Consider the following 21,799-nt stretch of genomic DNA (forward strand, 5'->3'; position numbering starts at 1 on the left):
TGTAGCCCCCCCACCCCCGGAGATACCGGTGTAATATGAGGGGGAGCCCCCCCCAGGTGTATGAGGCAGGGGGATGTCACCAGGTCTGTGGAGTCGGTGTGAGCCAAACCTCCAACTCCGACTCCTCAAGTTCCCTGATTCCGACTCCCTCATACAGTGTAAATCAGGGGTCTCAAACTCGGCTGGGTGTATGGGCCGCACAGAGGGGAAAAATAATTTGGGGGGCCGCATTCTTTGCAGGACAAAGTGACATTTTTATTTGTACCATATATATATTTGTTTTTACACACCTTTGGATCACTGATTTTGAACATTTTTCACTTGTTTATTATAACAAATGTGCACATTCTTTGTTTACATATAAAAAAAAAATTGGTGAAAAAAAGTCATGCCTTAGGCCCCTTTCACGCGTCAGTGATTCTGGGACGTTTGTGCTTTTTTTATACGTACCAGAATCACTGACCTACGCAGACACATTATAATGAATGGGTCTGCTCACACGTCAGTGATTTTTCACTGCACGTGTCTCCTGCGGCGTACCCGCGTGTGCGTGATTGCTGCACGGAGACATGTCCATTTTTTTCTGGCATCACTGACGTCCCACGGACCACGCAGTGGTGTGATCCGTGAAACACGTGCCAGAAAAAAACGTGCTTTTAAAATAAAAATCATTTTTATTCACCCGGCTCCAGCGATGTCCTCTGCAGCCCGTTCTCCCTGCTGCTTCTGAGCCGGCTCATTACTGTCGCGCATATTCATGATGCGCGACACAGCCGACCCGGAAGCAGCTGCTGCGGGGGTCAGCGCCGGCCGGATGCTGCACCGCGGGAGCGATCAGCACCATGGAGAGCGGGAGCGCACACAGGTGAGTTAATCTCTAAGTGCAATCACGGGCCACGGAGAACGGAGCCCGGATTGCACTTAGACAACCCATGTGTGCCGTAATTCACGGCACACGCAGGGACATGTGCGTGTTTTACACTGACGTGTGAAACGGGCCTTATTTTGAGGGGGGGGGTTTACATTGTATCCCTTTCTTGTAACTAATAGTGTTACAATTAGCAATATATAGAAATTTTGACACATCTTTTAGTAATGTTCCCCATCTTGTTGTAATGTGCCCATCCTTGTCCCCTTGTAGTATTGTGCTCCATCCTGGTCCCCATCCCACAGTAATGTGCTCATCCTAATCCCCATCCTATAGTAATGTCCCCATCTTATCGAAATGTGCCCACCTTGTCCCCATCCTGTAGTAATGCTTCCATCCTTGTCCCCATCTTATAGTAATGTTCCCCATCCTTGTCCCCTTGTAGCAATCTCCCTATCCTGTAGTAATGTCCCCATCCTATAGTAATGTCCCCAGCCTTGTCCCCATCCTATAGTAATGTCCCCAGCCTTGTCCCCATCCTATAGTAATGTCCCCAGCCTATAGTAATGTCCCCAGCCTTGTCCCCATCCTATAGTAATGTCCCCAGCCTTGTCCCCAGCCTATAGTAATGTCCCCAGCCTTGTCCCCAGCCTATAGTAATGTCCCCAGCCTTGTCCCCATCCTATAGTAATGTCCCCAGCCTTGTCCCCAGCCTATAGTAATGTCCCCAGCCTATAGTAATGTCCCCAGCCTTGTCCCCAGCCTATAGTAATGTCCCCAGCCTTGTCCCCAGCCTATAGTAATGTCCCCAGCCTTGTCCCCAGCCTATAGTAATGTCCCCAGCCTTGTCCCCAGCCTATAGTAATGTCCCCAGCCTTGTCCCCAGCCTATAGTAATGTCCCCAGCCTTGTCCCCAGCCTATAGTAATGTCCCCAGCCTTGTCCCCAGCCTATAGTATAGTGCCCTTCATTGTCCTCTAGTAGTAATGTCCCCATCCTATAGTAATGTTCCCCATCCTATAGTAATGTGCCCACCTTGTCCCCATCCTATAGTAATGTGGCGGCGGCTGAAAGGGGGCAGTGGCTATAACTTACCGATCACTCTCCTCACCTTCCACAGACGCCGGAGTGAAGCTGAGGGGGCGATCTCCGGCTCCAGATCCACAGTGATTGGAGAGATTGGTCACAAGACCGGTCTCTCCAATCAGAGCTGGGGGCGGGTGAAGCAGAATACACTCAGCTCCAGCCAATGATCGGTGCTACAGCTGCACTGATCATGGCTGGATTTCAATGTTTCAGCCATTTTCAATAGCTGAAACATTACAGTGCCTGTGATTAGCTGAGCGGCGTTCATCAGCCAATCACAGCCTCCGTAGGTCCGGGGAGGAGACACCACCCCTTCTGAGGTCAGGCAGAGGGCCCCTCCTCCCCGAATCTAAGGTATTTGCAGCAATCGCAGCCACTGAGCCACCGGGGCCGCGATCTCGCCATGACGTACTGGGTATGTCATGGGTCCTTAAGTACCAGGGAGTCATGACGTACCCAGTACATCATAGGTCGCTAAGGGGTTAGGGTATGTGCGCACGTTGCTTTTTACCTGCTTTTTTGCTGCTTTTTCTTCTGCGCTGTTTAATGCCAAAATGGATGTGTTCTTCTATTCAAGCAAAGTCTATGGCAATTTGGGTTTCTTGTTCACACTATGTTGTTCAAAATGCTGCCTTTTTGTGGCGGAACTTTGGTCAAAAACTCAGCTTTTCAGTGCAAAACCCAAATGGCAAAAACAATTGACATGTTGCTTCTTTGAAAAGCTGAGTTTTTGACCAAAGTTCTGCCACAAAAAGGCAGCATTTTGAACAACATAGTGTGAACAAGAAACCCAAATTCCCATAGACTTTGCTTGAATAGAAGAACACATCCATTTTGGCATTAAACAGCGCAGAAGAAAAAGCAGCAAAAAAGCAACGTGCGCACATACCCTCAATGTGCCGTCCTTCACATACACACACACAAAAAAACCAACACCCCATTCTTCTCACCTGCCCCGCGCTCCCTCGGCTGCCTCATCTCTGCTTCTTCCTGTCTGCAGGCCATGCCCCCGGTGACTATCGCGGCCGGTGCAGGAGCCGCAGCCAATGTCAGTGATTTTATGTCAGATGATTGTTTTGCCGGCGCTGCACGTGCAGAGTCCAGCTCTTTGTGCACGTTTCCAACCTAGCCGTAGCCGTCCGCCAATCAGAGGTGAGCAGCTGACGTCAGGCAGTGTCCATTGGAGGAATAGTTATGCACAGAGCGCTTTACTCTGAGAGCGCACGCCAGCAAAACAAAGAGCAGACAGTGGCTCCTGCACCGGCCGCGATTCAACAGGGGCACGGGCCTGGGGGCCGCACAAAGCAGCCTGAGGGGCCTCATGTGGCCCACGGGCCGCGTGTTTGAGACCTCTGGTGTAAACCCTTCTTTCCCTCCGCTCTCTATACAGACACAACTGCAGGTTTTTCCCTCCGCTCTCTATACAGACACAACTGCAGGTTTTTCCCTCCGCTCTCTATACAGACACATCTGCAGGTTTTTCCCTCCTCTATAAAGGCACATCTGCAGGTTTTTCCCGCCACTCTATAAAGGCACATCTGCAGGTTTTTCCCGACACTCTATAAAGGCACATCTGCAGGTTTTTCCCGCCACTCTCTATAAAGGCACATCTGCAGGTTTTTCCTGCCACTCTCTATAAAGGCACATCTGCAGGTTTTTCCCGCCACTCTATAAAGGCACATCTGCAGGTTTTTCCCGCCACTCTCTATAAAGGCACATCTGCAGGTTTTTCCCGCCACTCTATATAGACACATCTGCAGGTTTTTCCCTTCGCTCTCTATACAGGCACATCTGCAGGCTTTTCCCTCCGCTCTCTATACAGGCACATCTGCAGGTTTTTCCCTCCGCTCTCTATACAGACACAAATGCAGGTTTTTCCCTCCGCTCTGTATACAGACACATCTGCAGGTTTTTCTCCCATTTTCGGTCAATTAGGATCCAAAATTATTTATTTTTGCCAAATGCCAGAATTATGAGAGAGAATGTTTTCAGGCATTTTTATTACTGTCTGCAAAGTGAGAAGTTTCCATACACTATGGCTGGTTTCACACATCCGGCTTTTCGCTGGTTTGCCGGATTCGGCTCACGCCAGTACAGTGTATACAGTACAATGGCAGCGCCGTGACTTCTGGGTCATGTGACCGGTGCTTGTCGCGCTGCCATTGTACTGTACACACTGTACTGGCGTGAGCCGAATCCGACAAACCAGCGAAAAGCCGGATGTGTGAAACTAGTCTGAGTACTGTGCTTATAATATGGGACCGCCCATATGATGATGTCATGTCTTTGGAAGCTTCTGTTAGGTTTATTGGCAACATGTGAGTTAATTACAGACGCACCTGTGGATGTATTGTAATGCACAACTGACACACACGGCTTCATTGTGTTGCATCATGGGAAAGTCAAAAGAAATCGGCCAAGATCTCAGGAGGAGAATCTGGACTTGCAGAAGTCTGGTCCATCCTTGGGAGCAATCTCCAGATCCCTGATCTAGTGGATCTAGTGCAGCACTGATCCAGCTCTATTAAAAGCCGGGATTCTTTGATCAGGAACAGACGTTTATAGGACATTTCATAACTTTCCCGAATTCTTATGGAAAAATCTTCATCACATTCTGTACTGAACGCTGGACCCAATTTATTATTTATTTTTGCAGTCGCTCCATTTTATACCGACTCCACAGCCCTGGAGGTGACCCCGATGTATGGGGGGGGGGGCTGTATAGTTTATGGGTATAACGGAGGGGTGCCTGTGGTGTATATGGGGGGATGTAAATGGAGGGGTTCCTGTGATGTAACGTTAACAAACAATTGCCGCCAAGTGAAGATTTTTGATTGTGATTAATGTAATTACTTTTAAGTCCAAAGATGACAATTATTTAAGGTCCATCACTTTATCAGAGTCTGGGGGAGATCCCGGCTGATGAGCGGCATTATCTTCTCGGGCTTTGGGTCGGGGGAGATCCTGGCTGATGAGCGGCGTTATCTTCTCGGGCTTTGGGTTGGGGGAGATCCCGGCTGATGAGCGGCATTATCTTCTCAGTCTTTGGGTCGGGGGAGATCCCGGCTGATGAGCGGCATTATCTTCTCGGGCTTTGGGTCGGGGGAGATCCCGGCTGATGAGCGGCATTATCTTCTCGGGCTTTGGGTCGGGGGAGATCCCGGCTGATGAGCGGCATTATCTTCTCGGGCTTTGGGTCGGGGGAGATCCCGGCTGATGAGCGGCATTATCTTCTGTCTTTGGGTCGGGGGAGATCCCGGCTGATGAGCGGCATTATCTTCTCGGGCTTTGGGTTGGGGGAGATCCCGGCTGATGAGCGGCATTATCTTCTCGGTCGGGGGAGATCCCGGCTGATGAGCGGCATTATCTTCTCGGTCTTTGGGTCGGGGGAGATCTCGGCTGATGAGCGGCATTATCTTCTCGGTCTTTGGGTCGGGGGAGATCCCGGCTGATGAGCGGCATTATCTTCTCGGTCTTTGGGTCTGGGGGAGATCCCGGCTGATGAGCGGCATTATCTTCTCGGGCTTTGGGTCGGGGGAGATCCCGGCTGATGAGCGGCTTTATCTTCTCGGGCTTTGGGTTGGGGGAGATCCCGGCTGATGAGCGGCATTATCTTCTCGGTCGGGGGAGATCCCGGCTGATGAGCGGTATTATCTTCTCGGGCTTTGGGTTGGGGGAGATCCCGGCTGATGAGCGGCATTATCTTCTCGGGCTTTGGGTTGGGGGAGATCCCGGCTGATGAGCGGCATTATCTTCTCGGGCTTTGGGTTGGGGGAGATCCCGGCTGATGAGCGGCATTATCTTCTCGGTCGGGGGAGATCCCGGCTGATGAGCGGCATTATCTTCTCGGGCTTTGGGTTGGGGGAGATCCCGGCTGATGAGAGGCGTTATCTTCTCGGTTGGGGGAGATCCCGGCTGATGAGAGGCGTTATCTTCTCGGTTGGGGGAGATCCCGGCTGATGAGCGGCATTATCTTCTCGGGCTTTGGGTTGGAGGAGATCCCGGCTGATGAGCGGCATTATCTTCTCGGTTGGGGGAGATCCCGGCTGATGAGCGGCAGTATCTTCTCGGGCTTTGGGTTGGGGGAGATCCCGGCTGGTGAGCGGCGTTATCTTCTCGGTGTTTTATAATGTAACTATTGGTCCTGACCGCCTTGCTGCTGTGGCTGGCTCCGGCCGGTGTTTGCTTGCTACATTTTTCTTTTTTTCTTTTTGCAACTTCATGTTCTATCACACCGTGTAATTCCTGAGTAGCGGCTGCACTGCCTCCCTTGGGCAGTAGGTGGCGCTGCCGTTTACCTCCCTGTGGTGTTGACTTTCTGGGTGTTGTGCTGCTCTCGCTGTATCTTCTGCATGGGAGCTTTACCACCTGGTCCATGGGCACCGTGCAGTCTGCTGGGCTTGGAAAGAGATGCTGACTGTGCGTACCGTTATTCCCAAAAGTTTAGAGACCCCAGCAGATTTTTTTTTTTTTGCTTTCTTGGCCTTTTTTCAGAGAATATGAATGATCACGCACAATCTTTTTTTTTTCCGCTCATGGTTAGTGGTCCGGTGAAGCCATTTATTGTCATCTACTGTGTTTTCTCTAAATAAATCATAATGTCAACCAAAAACATCTAAATGACCCTGATGAAAAGTTCCCATCCCCCAGTTCTTAATACTGTGTGTTTCCCCCTCTAACATCAATGACAGCTTGAAGTCTTTTGTGGTAGTTTTGGATGAGGCTCTTTATTTCCTCAGATTTTGACGCTGCCCATTCTTTTTGGTCAGATGGTGACGCTGCCCATTCTTTTTGGTCAGATGGTGACGCTGCCCATTCTTTTTGGTCAGATGGTGACGCTGCCCATTCTTCTTGGTGCCTCCAGTTCCTGTAAATTCTTGCATGAACTGCGCTCTTGAGTTCTCCCCAGAGCGGCTCAATGAGATTGAGGTCAGGAGACTGAGATGGCCACTCCAGAACATTCACTTTGTTTTGCTGTAGCCAATGACAGGTTGACTTGGCTTTGTGTTTTGGATCGTTATGTTGGAACGTCCAAGTAGGTCCCATGTGCAGCTTCCTGGCTGAAGAGTGCAAATTTGCCTCCAGTATTTGCTGATAACGCGCTGCATTTATCTTTCCTTCAACTTTGACCAAGTTTTCTGTGTAACTCGCACATCCCCACATCATCAGTGATCCACCTCCGTGCTTTACTGTAGGAATGGTGTTCCTTTCATCATAGGCCTTGTTGACACCTCTCCAAATGTAACGTTTATGGTTGTGGCCAAAAAGTTCAATTTTGGTCTCATCACTTCAAATTACCTTGTTCCAGAAGTTTGGAGGCTCGTCTCTGTGCCGTATGGAGGCTTGTCTCTCTGTGCCATTTGGGGGCTTGTCTCTGGGCCGCTGGGGGGGCTCGTCTCTGGGCCGCTGGGGGGGCTCGTCTCTGGGCCGCTTGGGGGGGGCTAGTCTCTGGGCCGCTTGGGGGGGGGGGGGCTCGTCTCTGGGCCGCTTGGGGGGGGGGGGCTCGTCTCTGGGCCGCTTGGGGGGGCTCGTCTCTGGGCCGCTTGGGGGGGCTCGTCTCTGGGCCGCTTGGGGGGGCTCGTCTCTGAGCCGCTTGGGGGGGCTCGTCTCTGGGCCGCTCGTTTTTCTTCACGTCTTTCCTTATTGTGCCTCTTGAAGCAGCCGCACCGCTAGTTTTCAGTGAGACCCATATTTCAGCTGATGTTATTTGTGGGGTTTTCTTTACATCCTGAACACTTTTCCTGGCGGTTGTGGCTGATATTTTTGTTCATCCACCTGATCGTGGTTTGGTTTTTACAGAGCCCCTGATTTTCCATTTGTTAATCACAGTCTGAACACTGCTGACCGGCATTATCAATTCCTTGGATATCTTTTTCTATCCCTTTCCTGTTTTATACAGTTCAACTATCTTTTACCGTAGATCTGTTGACAATTCTTTTGCTTTCCCCATGACTCACAATCCAGAAACGTCAGTGTCTGGAGGAAAGATGCCAGAGTCTGTCTGGATCCCAGAAATCACTCAGCTTTTATGCACACACTGATTACAGGCAGACAGGTCACAGGCGAGGATGTCACCTCCTGTGCATGTTATCAGCCACAATCACCGGGGTGTGAGAACTTTTCATCAGGGACATTTGGAGGTTTTTGGTTGTCGTCATGATTTAAGAGAAAACAATAAATGGTTTCACCCGGCCACTGACCATGAGCGGAAAAACCAATTGTATGTTATCAGTCATGATCTCTGAAAAAGGCCAAGAAAGCAAAAAATCTGCCGGGGTGTGTAAACTTTTGAGCACAACTGTACATGGCTTGAAAAAAGTATTCATACCTTGTGAAGTCTTTCACTTTTTTCCACATTACACCCACAAACTTGCCTGTAAGTTATTGTGATTTCATGTGATATTTACTCTAAGTAACAAGGCTCTGTGACGTGTAGCGGGAATGTATCGCATTTTCTAAATACATAAAAAAAATATTCAATTGTGAGGTGCATTTATATTCGTCTCCGGAGTCGTTACTTTGTAGGACCACTCCTCTGTATTTTGGGGACTGTCTCCAGCTTTGCACATCGATGCTCTGATCTGAACCCTCCATTGTGGCTCTGCAGGATGTTGAGGGTTGTTGTGCAGCTGGAAGGTGAACCTACGTCGCAGTCTCACGTCTTCTGCAGCCTCTAACAGGTTTTCCTCCAGGATTGTCCTGTATTTAGCTCCATCCATCACCTCTGACCAGTTTACCTGCCCCTGCTGAAGAAAAACCTTTCCCCAGCAGGATGCTGTCACCACCATGTGTGACAGTGGGGATGGTGTTATCAGGGTGATGTGCAAGGTTAGTTTTCTGCCACCTATATTGCATTCAGGCCAATTACTTCTCCTTTGTTCTGATCTGATCAGAGATCTATTTCAACATGTTGGGGTGGGGGCGGCTCTGCTCCGATGAGAGTTGGGGGGGGGGGGCTCTCTGCTTCTATGAGAGTGTGCGGTCTTCTGCTCTAATCAGATTGGGTGGGCCCTCTGCTTCAATGAGGTGGGGTCATCAGCTCCAATGACGCGTGATGGACCCTCAGCTCCAATGAGAGTGGGGGGGGGTCATTAGCTCCAATGACAGGTGATGGACCCTCAGCTCCAATGAGAGTGGGGGGGGTCATTAGCTCCAATGACGGGGAATGGACCCTCAGCTCCAATGAGAGTGGAGGGGTCATCAGCCTCAATGAGGGGGGGTGGACCCTCTGCTCCGATAACTGCTCACACACGATTCCATCCAATCTCAGTGAGCGAGAGTTCGTGTGCAAAGAAGAAATTGTCACCTCTAGATGTGCAAAGCTGCAGAGACCCCAAAAGACAGAGAAAGGTGGTCCTACAAAATACTGACTCCGGGGGCTGAATACAAATGCACGGCCCAATTTTCACATTTTATTTTTTAAAAAAAAATTATTTAGAAAACCCAGGTATCATTTCCTTTACATTCTACAAATACTTGTACTTAGAGTTTATCACATAAATAACAATAAACTGCACTTGTTTGTGGCTAAAATGTGGTAAAGATCACAGGGTATGAATACTTTTTCTAGGCACTGCATAAACTGAATATACAGTCTCTTATAGTATGCGGGGGATAAGTATCCCATATACTTTACACTGCAGGGGGCAGGTATCCCCTATACTTTACACTGCGGGCTCTGGTATGCGGGGGATAAGTTTCCCATATACTTTACACTGCGGGGGGCAGGTATCCCCTATACTTTACACTGCAGGCTCTGGTATGTGGAGGGGGGGAGGTATCCCCTATACTTTACACTGCAGGCTTCTCGTATGCGGGGGGGGGCAGGTACCCACTATACTTTACACTGCAGGCTCTGGTATGTGGAGGGGGGGAGGTATCCCCTATACTTTACACTGCGGGCTCTGGTATGGGGGGGCAGGTACCCCCTATATTTCTATACTTTACACTGCGGGCTCTAGTATGGGGGGGCAGGTACCCCCTATACTTTACACTGCGGGCTCTGGTATGCGGGGGATAAGTATCCCCTATATTTTACACTGCGGGCTCTGGTATGGGGGGCAGGTACCCCCTATATTTCTATACTTTACACTGCGGGCTCTAGTATGGGGGGGCAGGTACCCCCTATATTTCTATACTTTACACTGCGGGCTCTAGTATGGGGGGGCAGGTACCCCCTATACTTTACACTGCGGGCTCTTGTATGCGAGGGGGGGGGGGAAAGCAGGTATCCCATATACTTTACACTGCGGGCTCTGGTATGCGGGGTGGGGGGGCAGGTACCCCCTATACTTTACACTGCAGGCTCTGGTATGCGGGGGGGGGGGGGCAGGTACCCCCTATACTTTACACTGCAGGCTCTGGTATGCGGGGGGGGGGGGGGGGCAGGGCAGGTACCCCCTATACTTTACACTGCAGGCTCTGGTATGCGGGGGGGGCAGGTACCCCCTATACTTTACACTGCAGGCTCTGGTATGCGGGGGGGGCAGGTACCCCCTATATTTTACACTGCAGGCTCTGGTATGCGGGGGGGGGGGGGCAGGTACCCCCTATACTTTACACTGCAGGCTCTGGTATGCGGGGGGCAGGTACCCCCTATACTTTACACTGCAGGCTTCTGGTATGCGGGGGGGGGGGGGGGGCAGGTACCCACTATATTTCTATACTTTACACTGCGGGCTCTAGTATGGGGGGGGGCAGGTACCCCCTATACTTTACACTGCGGGCTCTGGTATGCGGGGGGGGGGCAGGTACCCCCTATACTTTACACTGCGGGCTCTGGTATGCGGGGGGGGGGCAGGTACCCCCTATACTTTACACTGCGGGCCCTGGTATGGGGGGGCAGGTACCCCCTATACTTTGCACTGCGGGCTCTGGTATGGGGGGGCAGGTATCCCCTATACTTTACACTGCGGGCTCTGGTATGGGGGGGCAGGTACCCCCTATACTTTACACTGCAGGCTCTGGTATATGGGGGGGGGGGAGGAAGGTACCCCCTATACTTTACACTGCAGGCTCTGGTATGGGGGGGGCAGGTACCCCCTATACTTTACACTGCGGGCTCTGGTATGGGGGGGCAGGTACCCCCTATACTTTACACTGCGGGTTCTAGTATGGGGGGGGGCAGGTATCCCCTATACTTTACACTGCGGGCTCTAGTATGCGGTGGCAGGTACCCCCTATACTTTGCACTGCAGGCTCTGGTATGGGAGGGCAGGTATCCCCTATACTTAACACTGCGGGTTCTAGTATGGGGGGGCAGGTATCCCCTATACTTTACACTGCAGGCTCTGGTATGCGGGGGGGCAGGTACCCCCTATACTTTACACTGCGGGCTCTGGTATGGGGGGGGCAGGTACCCCCTATACTTTACACTGCGGGTTCTAGTATGGGGGGGGGGCAGGTATCCCCTATACTTTACACTGCGGGCTCTAGTATGCGGTGGCAGGTACCCCCTATACTTTGCACTGCAGGCTCTGGTATGGGAGGGCAGGTATCCCCTATACTTTACACTGCGGGTTCTAGTATGGGGGGGCAGGTATCCCCTATACTTTACACTGCAGGCTCTGGTATGCGGGGGGGGCAGGTACCCCCTATACTTTACACTGCGGGCTCTGGTATGGGGGGGCAGGTACCCCCTATACTTTACACTGCGGGCTCTGGTATGGGGGGGCAGGCACCCCCTATACTTTACACTGCGGGTTCTAGTATGGGGGGGGGGGCAGGTATCCCCTATACTTTACACTGCGGGCTCTAGTATGCGGTGGCAGGTACCCCCTATACTTTGCACTGCAGGCTCTGGTATGGGAGGGCAGGTATCCCCTATACTTTACACTGCGGGTTCTAGTATGGGGGGGGGGCAGGTATCGCCTATACTTTACACTGCGGGCTCTGGTATGGGAGGGCAGGTATCCCCTATACTTTACACTGCAGGCTCTGGTATGCGGGGGCAGGTACCCCCTATACTTTACACTGCGGGCTCTAGTATGGGGGGGCAGGTATCCCCTATACTTTGCACTGCAGGCTCTGGTATGGGAGGGCAGGTATCCCCTATACTTTACACTGCGGGCTCTAGTATGGGGGGGCAGGTATCCCCTATACTTTACACTGCGGGCTCTGGTATGGGAGGGCAGGTATCCCCTATACTTTACACTGCGGGCTCTGGTATGGGAGGGCAGGTATCCCCTATACTTTACACTGCGGGCTCTAGTATGGGGGGGCAGGTATCCCCTATACTTTACACTGCGGGCTCTGGTATGGGAGGGCAGGTATCCCCTATACTTTACACTGCGGGCTCTGGTATGGGAGGGCAGGTATCCCCTATACTTTACACTGCGGGCTCTGGTATGGGGGGGCAGGTACCCCCTATACTTTACACTGCGGGTTCTAGTATGGGGGGGGGGGGCAGGTATCCCCTATACTTTACACTGCAGGCTCTGGTATGCGGGGGGGGGGCAGGTACCCCCTATACTTTACACTGCGGGCTCTGGTATGGGGGGGCAGGCACCCCCTATACTTTACACTGCGGGCTCTGGTATGGGGGGGCAGGCACCCCCTATACTTTACACTGCGGGCTCTGGTATGGGGGGGCAGGTACCCCCTATACTTTACACTGCGGGCTCTGGTATGGGGGGGCAGGTATCCCCTATACTTTACACTGCGGGCTCTGGTATGGGGGGGCAGGTACCCCCTATACTTTACACTGCGGGCTCTGGTATGGGGGGGCAGGTATCCCCTATACTTTACACTGCGGGCTCTGGTATGGGGGGGCAGGTACCCCCTATACTTTACACTGCGGGTTCTAGTATGGGGGGGGGGCAGGTATCCCCTATACTTTACACTGCAGGCTCTGGTATGCGGGGGGGGGGGGCAGGTACCCCCTATACTTTACACTGCGGGCTCTGGTATGGGGGGGCAGGTACCCCCTATACTTTACACTGCGGGCTCTGGTATGGGGGGGCAGGTACCCCCTATACTTTACACTGCGGGCTCTGGTATGGGGGGGCAGGTATCCCCTATACTTTACACTGCGGGCTCTGGTATGGGGGGGCAGGTACCCCCTATACTTTACACTGCGGGCTCTGGTATGGGGGGGCAGGTATCCCCTATACTTTACACTGCGGGCTCTGGTATGGGGGGGCAGGTACCCCCTATACTTTACACTGCGGGTTCTAGTATGGGGGGGGGCAGGTATCCCCTATACTTTACACTGCAGGCTCTGGTATGCGGGGGGGGGGGGGCAGGTACCCCCTATACTTTACACTGCGGGCTCTGGTATGGGGGGGCAGGTATCCCCTATACTTTACACTGCGGGCTCTGGTATGCGGGGTGGGGGGGGGGCAGGTACCCCCTATACTTTACACTGCGGGCTCTGGTATGGGGGGGGCAGGTACCCCCTATACTTTACACTGCGGGCTCTGGTATGGGAGGGCAGGTACCCCCTATACTTTACACTGCGGGCTCTGGTATGGGGGGGCAGGTATCCCCTATACTTTACACTGCGGGCTCTGGTATGGGGGGGCAGGTACCCCCTATACTTTACACTGCGGGCTCTGGTATGGGGGGGCAGGTATCCCCTATACTTTACACTGCGGGCTCTGGTATGGGGGGGCAGGTACCCCCTATACTTTACACTGCGGGCTCTGGTATGGGGGGGGCAGGTACCCCCTATACTTTACACTGCGGGCTCTGGTATGGGGGGGGCAGGTATCCCCTATACTTTACACTGCAGGCTCTGGTATGGGGGGGCAGGTACCCCCTATACTTTACACTGCGGGCTCTGGTATATGGGGGGGGGGGAGGAAGGTACCCCCTATACTTTACACTGCAGGCTCTGGTATGGGAGGGCAGGTATCCCCTATACTTTACACTGCGGGCTCTGGTATGGGGGGGCAGGTACCCCCTATACTTTACACTGCGGGCTCTGGTATGGGGGGGCAGGTACCCCCTATACTTTACACTGCGGGCTCTGGTATGGGGGGGCAGGTACCCCCTATACTTTACACTGCGGGCTCTGGTATGGGGGGGCAGGTACCCCCTATACTTTACACTGCGGGCTCTGGTATGGGGGGGCAGGTACCCCCTATACTTTACACTGCGGGCTCTGGTATGGGGGGGGCAGGTACCCCCTATACTTTACACTGCGGGCTCTGGTATGGGGGGGGCAGGTACCCCCTATACTTTACACTGCGGGCTCTGGTATGGGGGGGCAGGTACCCCCTATACTTTACACTGCGGGCTCTGGTATGGGGGGGCAGGTACCCCCTATACTTTACACTGCGGGCTCTGGTATGGGGGGGCAGGTACCCCCTATACTTTACACTGCGGGCTCTGGTATGGGGGGGCAGGTACCCCCTATACTTTACACTGCGGGCTCTGGTATGGGGGGGCAGGTACCCCCTATACTTTACACTGCGGGCTCTGGTATGGGGGGGCAGGCACCCCCTATACTTTACACTGCGGGCTCTGGTATGGGGGGGGCAGGTACCCCCTATACTTTACACTGTGGGCTCTGGTATGGGGGGGCAGGTACCCCCTATACTTTACACTGTGGGCTCTGGTATGGGGGGGCAGGTACCCCCTATACTTTACACTGCGGGCTCTGGTATGGGGGGGCAGGTACCCCCTATACTTTACACTGCGGGCTCTGGTATGGGGGGGGCAGGTACCCCCTATACTTTACACTGCGGGCTCTGGTATGGGGGGGCAGGTACCCCCTATACTTTACACTGCAGGCTCTGGTATGGGGGTGGCAGGTATCCCCTATACTTTACACTGCGGGCTCTGGTATGGGGGGGCAGGTACCCCCTATACTTTACACTGCGGGCTCTGGTATGGGGGGGGCAGGTACCCCCTATACTTTACACTGCGGGCTCTGGTATGGGGGGGGCAGGTACCCCCTATACTTTACACTGCGGGCTCTGGTATGGGGGGGGCAGGTACCCCCTATACTTTACACTGCGGGCTCTGGTATGCGGCCGGATCCGGGGGGCGGCTGTGAGCGGGGTCTCCAGCACCGCACTGCCGCGGATGCAGCGCTATAGCGGGCCTAGCTCCCCCTCTCCTCCCGCCTTCCCTTTCTTCTTTCCTCCGTTATTTCTCCCTCCTTCAAGCTGTGTTGAGACTACAAATCCCAGCATGCCCCGGCCTCTGGGGACAGGCCCGCCACGCACAGAGCGGTAGGCAGCCGCGCCCGGGGCATGCTGGGAGTTGTGGTCTGGGCGTGGATTGCGCGGACCGTCCCGACGCAGCCGCCATTCAGCTCCGCTGCGCTGCTCCCTCCTCCCACAATCCTCCACGTCACTGCCCCGGAGCATGCCGGGAGCTGGCATGCAAACACAAGCTGATCTGCCATGGAAGCTGCTCGGGGGGTCCCGCTCGCCCCCCGCCAGGCCCCGGGCGGCAGCTCTGCCCTGTGAGGGGAACTGAACTGTGCAAAGTCCTCCCGGGCCACTCCCCGGGTGCGGGCGGCGCTCTCACCGGTCACAGTGAGTCCTCAGACCCTATGTGGTGGAGAATGAGGGGAACTGGGAGGCGGGGTGCTGCTAATCACCAGGAGGGGGGGGGGTGCTGCTAATCACCAGGAGGGGGGTGGGGAGGGTGCTGCTAATCACCAGGAGGGGGCAGGGGAGGGTGCTGCTAATCACCAGGTTTGCTGCTAATCACCAGGAGGGGGGGGTGCTGCTAATCACCAGGTTTGCTGCTAATCACCAGGAGGGGGGGGAGGGTGCTGCTAATCACCAGAAGGGGGGGGGGGGGGAAGGGTGCTGCTAATCACCAGGAGGGGGGGGGGGTGCTGCTAATCACCAGGAGGGGGGTGGGGGGGGTGCTGCTAATCACCAGGAGGGGGCAGGGGAGGGTGCTGCTAATCACCAGGTTTGCTGCTAATCACCAGGAGGGGGGGGTGCTGCTAATCACCAGGTTTGCTGCTAATCACCAGGAGGGGGGGGAGGGTGCTGCTAATCACCAGAAGGGGGGGGGGGGGAAGGGTGCTGCTAATCACCAGGTTTGCTGCTAATCACCAGGAGAGGGGGGGGGGAGGGGGCTGCTAATCACCAGGAGAGGGGGGGAGGAGGGTGCTGCTAATCACCAGGAGAGGGGGGGGGGAGGGTGCTGCTAATCACCAGGAGAGGGGGGGGGGAGGGTGCTGCTAATCACCAGGAGAGGGGGGGGGAGGGTGCTGCTAATCACCAGGAGAGGGGGGGGGGGGAGGGTGCTGCTAATCACCAGGAGAGGGGGGGGGGAGGGTGCTGCTAATCACCAGGAGAGGGGGGGGAGGGTGCTGCTAATCACCAGGAGAGGGGGGGGAGGGTGCTGCTAATCACCAGGAGAGGGGGGGGGAGGGTGCTGCTAATCACCAGGAGAGGGGGGGGGAGGGTGCTGCTAATCACCAGGAGAGGGGGGGGAGGGTGCTGCTAATCACCAGGAGAGGGGGGGGGAGGGGGCTGCTAATCACCAGGAGAGGGGGGGGGAGGGGGCTGCTAATCACCAGGAGAGGGGGGGAGGAGGGTGCTGCTAATCACCAGGAGAGGGGGGGGAGGAGGGTGCTGCTAATCACCAGGAGAGGGGGGGGGGAGGGTGCTGCTAATCACCAGGAGAGGGGGGGGGGAGGGTGCTGCTAATCACCAGGAGAGGGGGGGGGGAGGGGGCTGCTAATCACCAGGAGAGGGGGGGGGAGGGGGCTGCTAATCACCAGGAGAGGGGGGGGAGGAGGGTGCTGCTAATCACCAGGAGAGGGGGGGGAGGAGGGTGCTGCTAATCACCAGGAGAGGGGGGGGGGGGTGCTGCTAATCACCAGGAGAGGGGGGGGGAGGGTGCTGCTAATCACCAGGAGAGGGGGGGGGAGGGTGCTGCTAATCACCAGGAGAGGGGGGGGGAGGGTGCTGCTAATCACCAGGAGAGGGGGGGGGGAGGGTGCTGCTAATCACCAGGAGAGGGGGGGGGAGGGTGCTGCTAATCACCAGGAGAGGGGGGGGAGGGTGCTGCTAATCACCAGGAGGGGGGGGGGGGTGCTGCTAATCACCAGGGGGGGGGGAAGGGTGCTGCTAATCACCAGGTTTGCTGCTAATCACCAGGAGGGGGGGGGGGAAGGGTGCTGCTAATCACCAGGTTTGCTGCTAATCACCAGGAGAGGGGGGGGGGGAGGGTGCTGCTAATCACCAGGAGAGGGGGGGGGGAGGTTGCTGCTAATCACCAGGAGAGGGGGGGGGGTTGCTGCTAATCACCAGGAGGGGGGGGGAGGGTGCTGCTAATCACCAGGTTTGCTGCTAATCACCAGGAGGGGGGGAGGTGCTGCTAATCACCAGTAGAGGGGGGGATGGGGAGGTGCTGCTAATCACCAGGAGGAGGGGGGGGGGGGTATGGGGAGGGTGCTGCTAATCACCAGGAGGGGGGGGGGGTGTGCTGCTAATCACCAGGAGGGGGGGGGGATGGAGAGGTGCTGCTAATCACCAGTAGAGGGGGGGATGGGGAGGTGCTGCTAATCACCAGGAGAGGGGGGGAGGGTGCTGCTAATCACCAGGAGAGGGGGGGAGGGTGCTGCTAATCACCAGGAGAGGGGGGGGGGAGGGTGCTGCTAATCACCAGGAGAGGGGGGGGGGAGGGTGCTGCTAATCACCAGGAGAGGGGGGGGGAGGGTGCTGCTAATCACCAGGAGAGGGGGGGGGGAGGGTGCTGCTAATCACCAGGAGAGGGGGGGGGGAGGGTGCTGCTAATCACCAGGAGAGGGGGGGGGGGAGGGTGCTGCTAATCACCAGGAGGAGGGGGGGGGTATGGGGAGTGTGCTGCTAATCACCAGGAGGGGGGGGATGGGGAGTGTGCTGCTAATCACCAGGAGGGGGGGGATGGGAAGTGTGCTGCTAATCACCAGGAGGGGGGGGGATGGGGAGTGTTCTGCTAATCACCAGGAGGGGGGGGGTATGGGGAGTGTGCTGCTAATCACCAGGAGGGGGGGGATGGGGAGTGTGCTGCTAATCACCAGGAGGGGGGGGTATGGGGAGTGTGCTGCTAATCACCAGGAGGGGGGGGATGGGAAGTGTGCTGCTAATCACCAGGAGGGGGGGGATGGGGAGTGTGCTGCTAATCACCAGGAGGGGGGGGGATGGGGAGTGTGCTGCTAATCACCAGGAGGGGGGGGTATGGGGAGTGTGCTGCTAATCACCAGGAGGGGGGGGGGATGGGGAGTGTGCTGCTAATCACCAGGAGGGGGGGGGGGAGAGGGTGCTGCTAATCACCAGGAGGGGGGGGGGGGTGCTGCTAATCACCAGGAGGGGGGGGGGAGGGTGCTGCTAATCACCAGGAGGGGGGGGGGAAAGGGCGCTGCTAATCACCAGGAGGGGGGGGAAGGGCGCTGCTAATCACCAGGAGGGGGGGTGGTGCGCTGCTAATCACCAGGAGCGGGGGGGTGCGCTGCTAATCACCAGGAGGGGGGTGCGCTGCTAATCACCAGGAGGGGGGGTGCGCTGCTAATCACCAGGGGGGGTGCTGCTAAACACCAGGAGAAGAGGGGGGGAGGTGCTGCTAATCACCAGGAGAGAGAGTTGGGGGTGCTGCTAATCACTTGAGGGGGCTGGCAGGGTGCCCTATAACCAGGATAGGAGGGGGCGGGGTGCTGCTAATCACCAGCAGAGGGTAGTGGGGGCAGTTGGGGGGTGCAGTGGGTGACATTCTGTGACGTTTTAGCTGCCTGGGGATTGTTCTCCGGGGTCGGATCCTCTGCAGCGCCTCTTTGTCGGGGCTGTCGTGTCTGCGGCCGCATCTCACAGTTTTGATGAAGTTTCTCTTTATTTTTAGCAAGTTCCATCCAACAAACCTCAGGTAGAAATAAATCATTGTGTGTGTGTGTGTCGCGCTGTGTGTGTGTGTGTCGCGCTGTGTGTGTGTGTGTCGCGCTGTGTGTGTGTGTGTCGCGCTGTGTGTGTGTGTGTCGCGCTGTGTGTGTGTGTGTCGCGCTGTGTGTGTGTGTGTCGCGCTGTGTGTGTGTGTGTCGCGCTGTGTGTGTCGCGCTGTGTGTGTGTGTGTCGCGCTGTGTGTGTGTGTGTCGCGCTGTGTGTGTGTGTGTCGCGCTGTGTGTGTGTGTGTGTCGCGCTGTGTGTGTGTGTCGCGCTGTGTGTGTGTGTGTCGCGCTGTGTGTGTGTGTCGCGCTGTGTGTGTGTGTCGCGCTGTGTGTGTGTGTGTGTCGCGCTGTGTGTGTGTGTGTCGCGCTGTGTGTGTGTGTGTGTCGCGCTGTGTGTGTGTGTGTGTCGCGCTGTGTGTGTGTGTGTGTCGCGCTGTGTGTGTGTGTGTGTGTCGCGCTGTGTGTGTGTGTGTGTGTCGCGCTGTGTGTGTGTGTGTCGCGCTGTGTGTGTGTGTGTGTGTCGCGCTGTGTGTGTGTGTGTGTGTCGCGCTGTGTGTGTGTGTGTGTGTCGCGCTGTGTGTGTGTGTGTGTGTGTGTCGCGCTGTGTGTGTGTGTGTGTGTGTCGCGCTGTGTGTGTGTGTGTGTGTGTCGCGCTGTGTGTGTGTGTGTGTGTGTCGCGCTGTGTGTGTGTGTGTGTGTGTCGCGCTGTGTGTGTGTGTGTGTGTCGCGCTGTGTGTGTGTGTGTGTGTCGCGCTGTGTGTGTGTGTGTGTGTCGCGCTGTGTGTGTGTGTCGCGCTGTGTGTGTGTGTCGCGCTGTGTGTGTGTCGCGCTGTGTGTGTGTCGCGCTGTGTGTGTGTCGCGCTGTGTGTGTCGCGCTGTGTGTGTCGCGCTGTGTGTGTCGCGCTGTGTGTGTCGCGCTGTGTGTGTGTCGCGCTGTGTGTGTGTCGCGCTGTGTGTGTGTCGCGCTGTGTGTGTGTCGCGCTGTGTGTGTGTCGCGCTGTGTGTGTGTCGCGCTGTGTGTGTGTCGCGCTGTGTGTGTGTGTGTGTCGCGCTGTGTGTGTGTGTGTCGCGCTGTGTGTGTGTGTGTGTCGCGCTGTGTGTGTGTGTGTGTCGCGCTGTGTGTGTGTGTGTGTCGCGCTGTGTGTGTGTGTGTGTCGCGCTGTGTGTGTGTGTGTCGCGCTGTGTGTGTGTGTGTCGCGCTGTGTGTGTGTGTGTCGCGCTGTGTGTGTGTGTGTCGCGCTGTGTGTGTGTGACCGCGTGTGTGACACCGCGGCCCTCGTGTCTCTGGTCTCTTGTAGGGTTTGATGTTGATAGTGACTTAAAGTCCATCAAGTACAACCCAACTCTCATGACCGGGACATAAATCGCCTGCGAGTAACAACCAATCAGATTTCTCCATTCATATATATAATATTTATTTTTTTTATTTTCTTTTTAGTTAAATATGAATGATAGCAGTGAATAGTGTGCGGTCCGGTGTGTGCTGGTGGTGAGCTCTGGTGCAGCAGGGGGCGCTGTAACTTAGATTTTTCGGATCTGCTTCCTGTCAGTGAATGGGAACGTCCTGCGCCAGGAGCTTTCGCTTTTCTTTTTGTTGTCGGCCGCATTCAGCAACTGATTAAAAAAAAAAGTGTCTACAGCTGTGATCACACGCTGCCTCTTTTCTGTGTTTGCGCACGCTGCCTCTTTTCTGTGTTTGCGCACGCTGCCTCTTTTCTGTGTTTGCGCACGCTGCCTCTTTTCTGTGTTCGCGCGCTGCCTCTTTTCTGTGTTCGCACGCTGCCTCTTTTCTGTGATCACACGCTGCCTCTTTTCTGTGTTCGCGCACGCTGCCTCTTTTCTGTGTTCGCGCACGCTGCCTCTTTTCTGTGATCGCACGCTGCCTCTTTTCTGTGTTTGCGCACGCTGCCTCTTTTCTGTGTTCGCACGCTGCCTCTTTTCTGTGTTTGCGCACGCTGTCTCTTTTCTGTGTTCGCGCACGCTGCCTCTTTTCTGTGTTCGCGCACGCTGCCTCTTTTCTGTGTTCGCGCACGCTGCCTCTTTTCTGTGTTTGCGCACGCTGCCTCTTTTCTGTGTTTGCGCACGCTGCCTCTTTTCTGTGTTTGCGCACGCTGCCTCTTTTCTGTGTTTCCGCACGCTGCCTCTTTTCTGTGTTTGCGCACGCTGCCTCTTTTCTGTGTTTGCGCACGCTGCCTCTTTTCTGTGTTTGCGCACGCTGCCTCTTTTCTGTGTTTGCGCACGCTGCCTCTTTTCTGTGTTTGCGCACGCTGCCTCTTTTCTGTGTTTGCGCACGCTGCCTCTTTTCTGTGTTTGCGCACGCTGCCTCTTTTCTGTGTTTGCGCACGCTGCCTCTTTTCTGTGTTTGCGCACGCTGCCTCTTTTCTGTGTTTGCGCACGCTGCCTCTTTTCTGTGTTTGCGCACGCTGCCTCTTTTCTGTGTTTGCGCACGCTGCCTCTTTTCTGTGTTTGCGCACGCTGCCTCTTTTCTGTGTTTGCGCACGCTGCCTCTTTTCTGTGTTTGCGCACGCTGCCTCTTTTCTGTGTTTGCGCACGCTGCCTCTTTTCTGTGTTTGCGCACGCTGCCTCTTTTCTGTGTTTGCGCACGCTGCCTCTTTTCTGTGTTTGCGCACGCTGCCTCTTTTCTGTGTTTGCGCACGCTGCCTCTTTTCTGTGTTTGCGCACGCTGCCTCTTTTCTGTGTTTGCGCACGCTGCCTCTTTTCTGTGTTTGCGCACGCTGCCTCTTTTCTGTGATCGCACGCTGCCTCTTTTCTGTGTTCGCGCGCGCTGCCTCTTTTCTGTGTTCGCACGCTGCCTCTTTTCTGTGTTCGCACGCTGCCTCTTTTCTGTGTTCGCACGCTGCCTCTTTTCTGTGATCGCACGCTGCCTCTTTTCTGTGATCGCACGCTGCCTCTTTTCTGTGATCGCACGCTGCCTCTTTTCTGTGATCGCACGCTGCCTCTTTTCTGTGTTCGCACGCTGCCTCTTTTCTGTGTTCGCACGCTGCCTCTTTT

The 21,799-nt window shown here is 55.3% G+C and overlaps 1 protein-coding gene across 4 annotated transcripts in view; it reads left to right on the forward strand.

Annotated features, from left to right (window-relative positions):
- The window catches only part of NUMA1 (nuclear mitotic apparatus protein 1), a 107,234-nt gene that overhangs the window by 8,759 nt on the left and 76,676 nt on the right, over window positions 1–21,799 (forward strand). Inside the window, exon 1 of one of the 4 annotated variants that reach the window (XM_075337659.1) lies at window positions 15,255–15,440. The exons of the other annotated variants lie outside the window; for them this stretch is intronic. The gene's annotated coding sequence lies outside the window, so the exon portion shown is untranslated. Of the gene's footprint in view, window positions 1–15,254; window positions 15,441–21,799 lie in introns of those variants that run through there. 4 annotated transcript variants of the gene reach the window in all.

The sequence above is a fragment of the Anomaloglossus baeobatrachus genome, chromosome 2 (assembly GCF_048569485.1).
Source record: "Anomaloglossus baeobatrachus isolate aAnoBae1 chromosome 2, aAnoBae1.hap1, whole genome shotgun sequence".
In the NCBI taxonomy this organism is placed as follows: Eukaryota; Metazoa; Chordata; class Amphibia; order Anura; family Aromobatidae; genus Anomaloglossus; species Anomaloglossus baeobatrachus.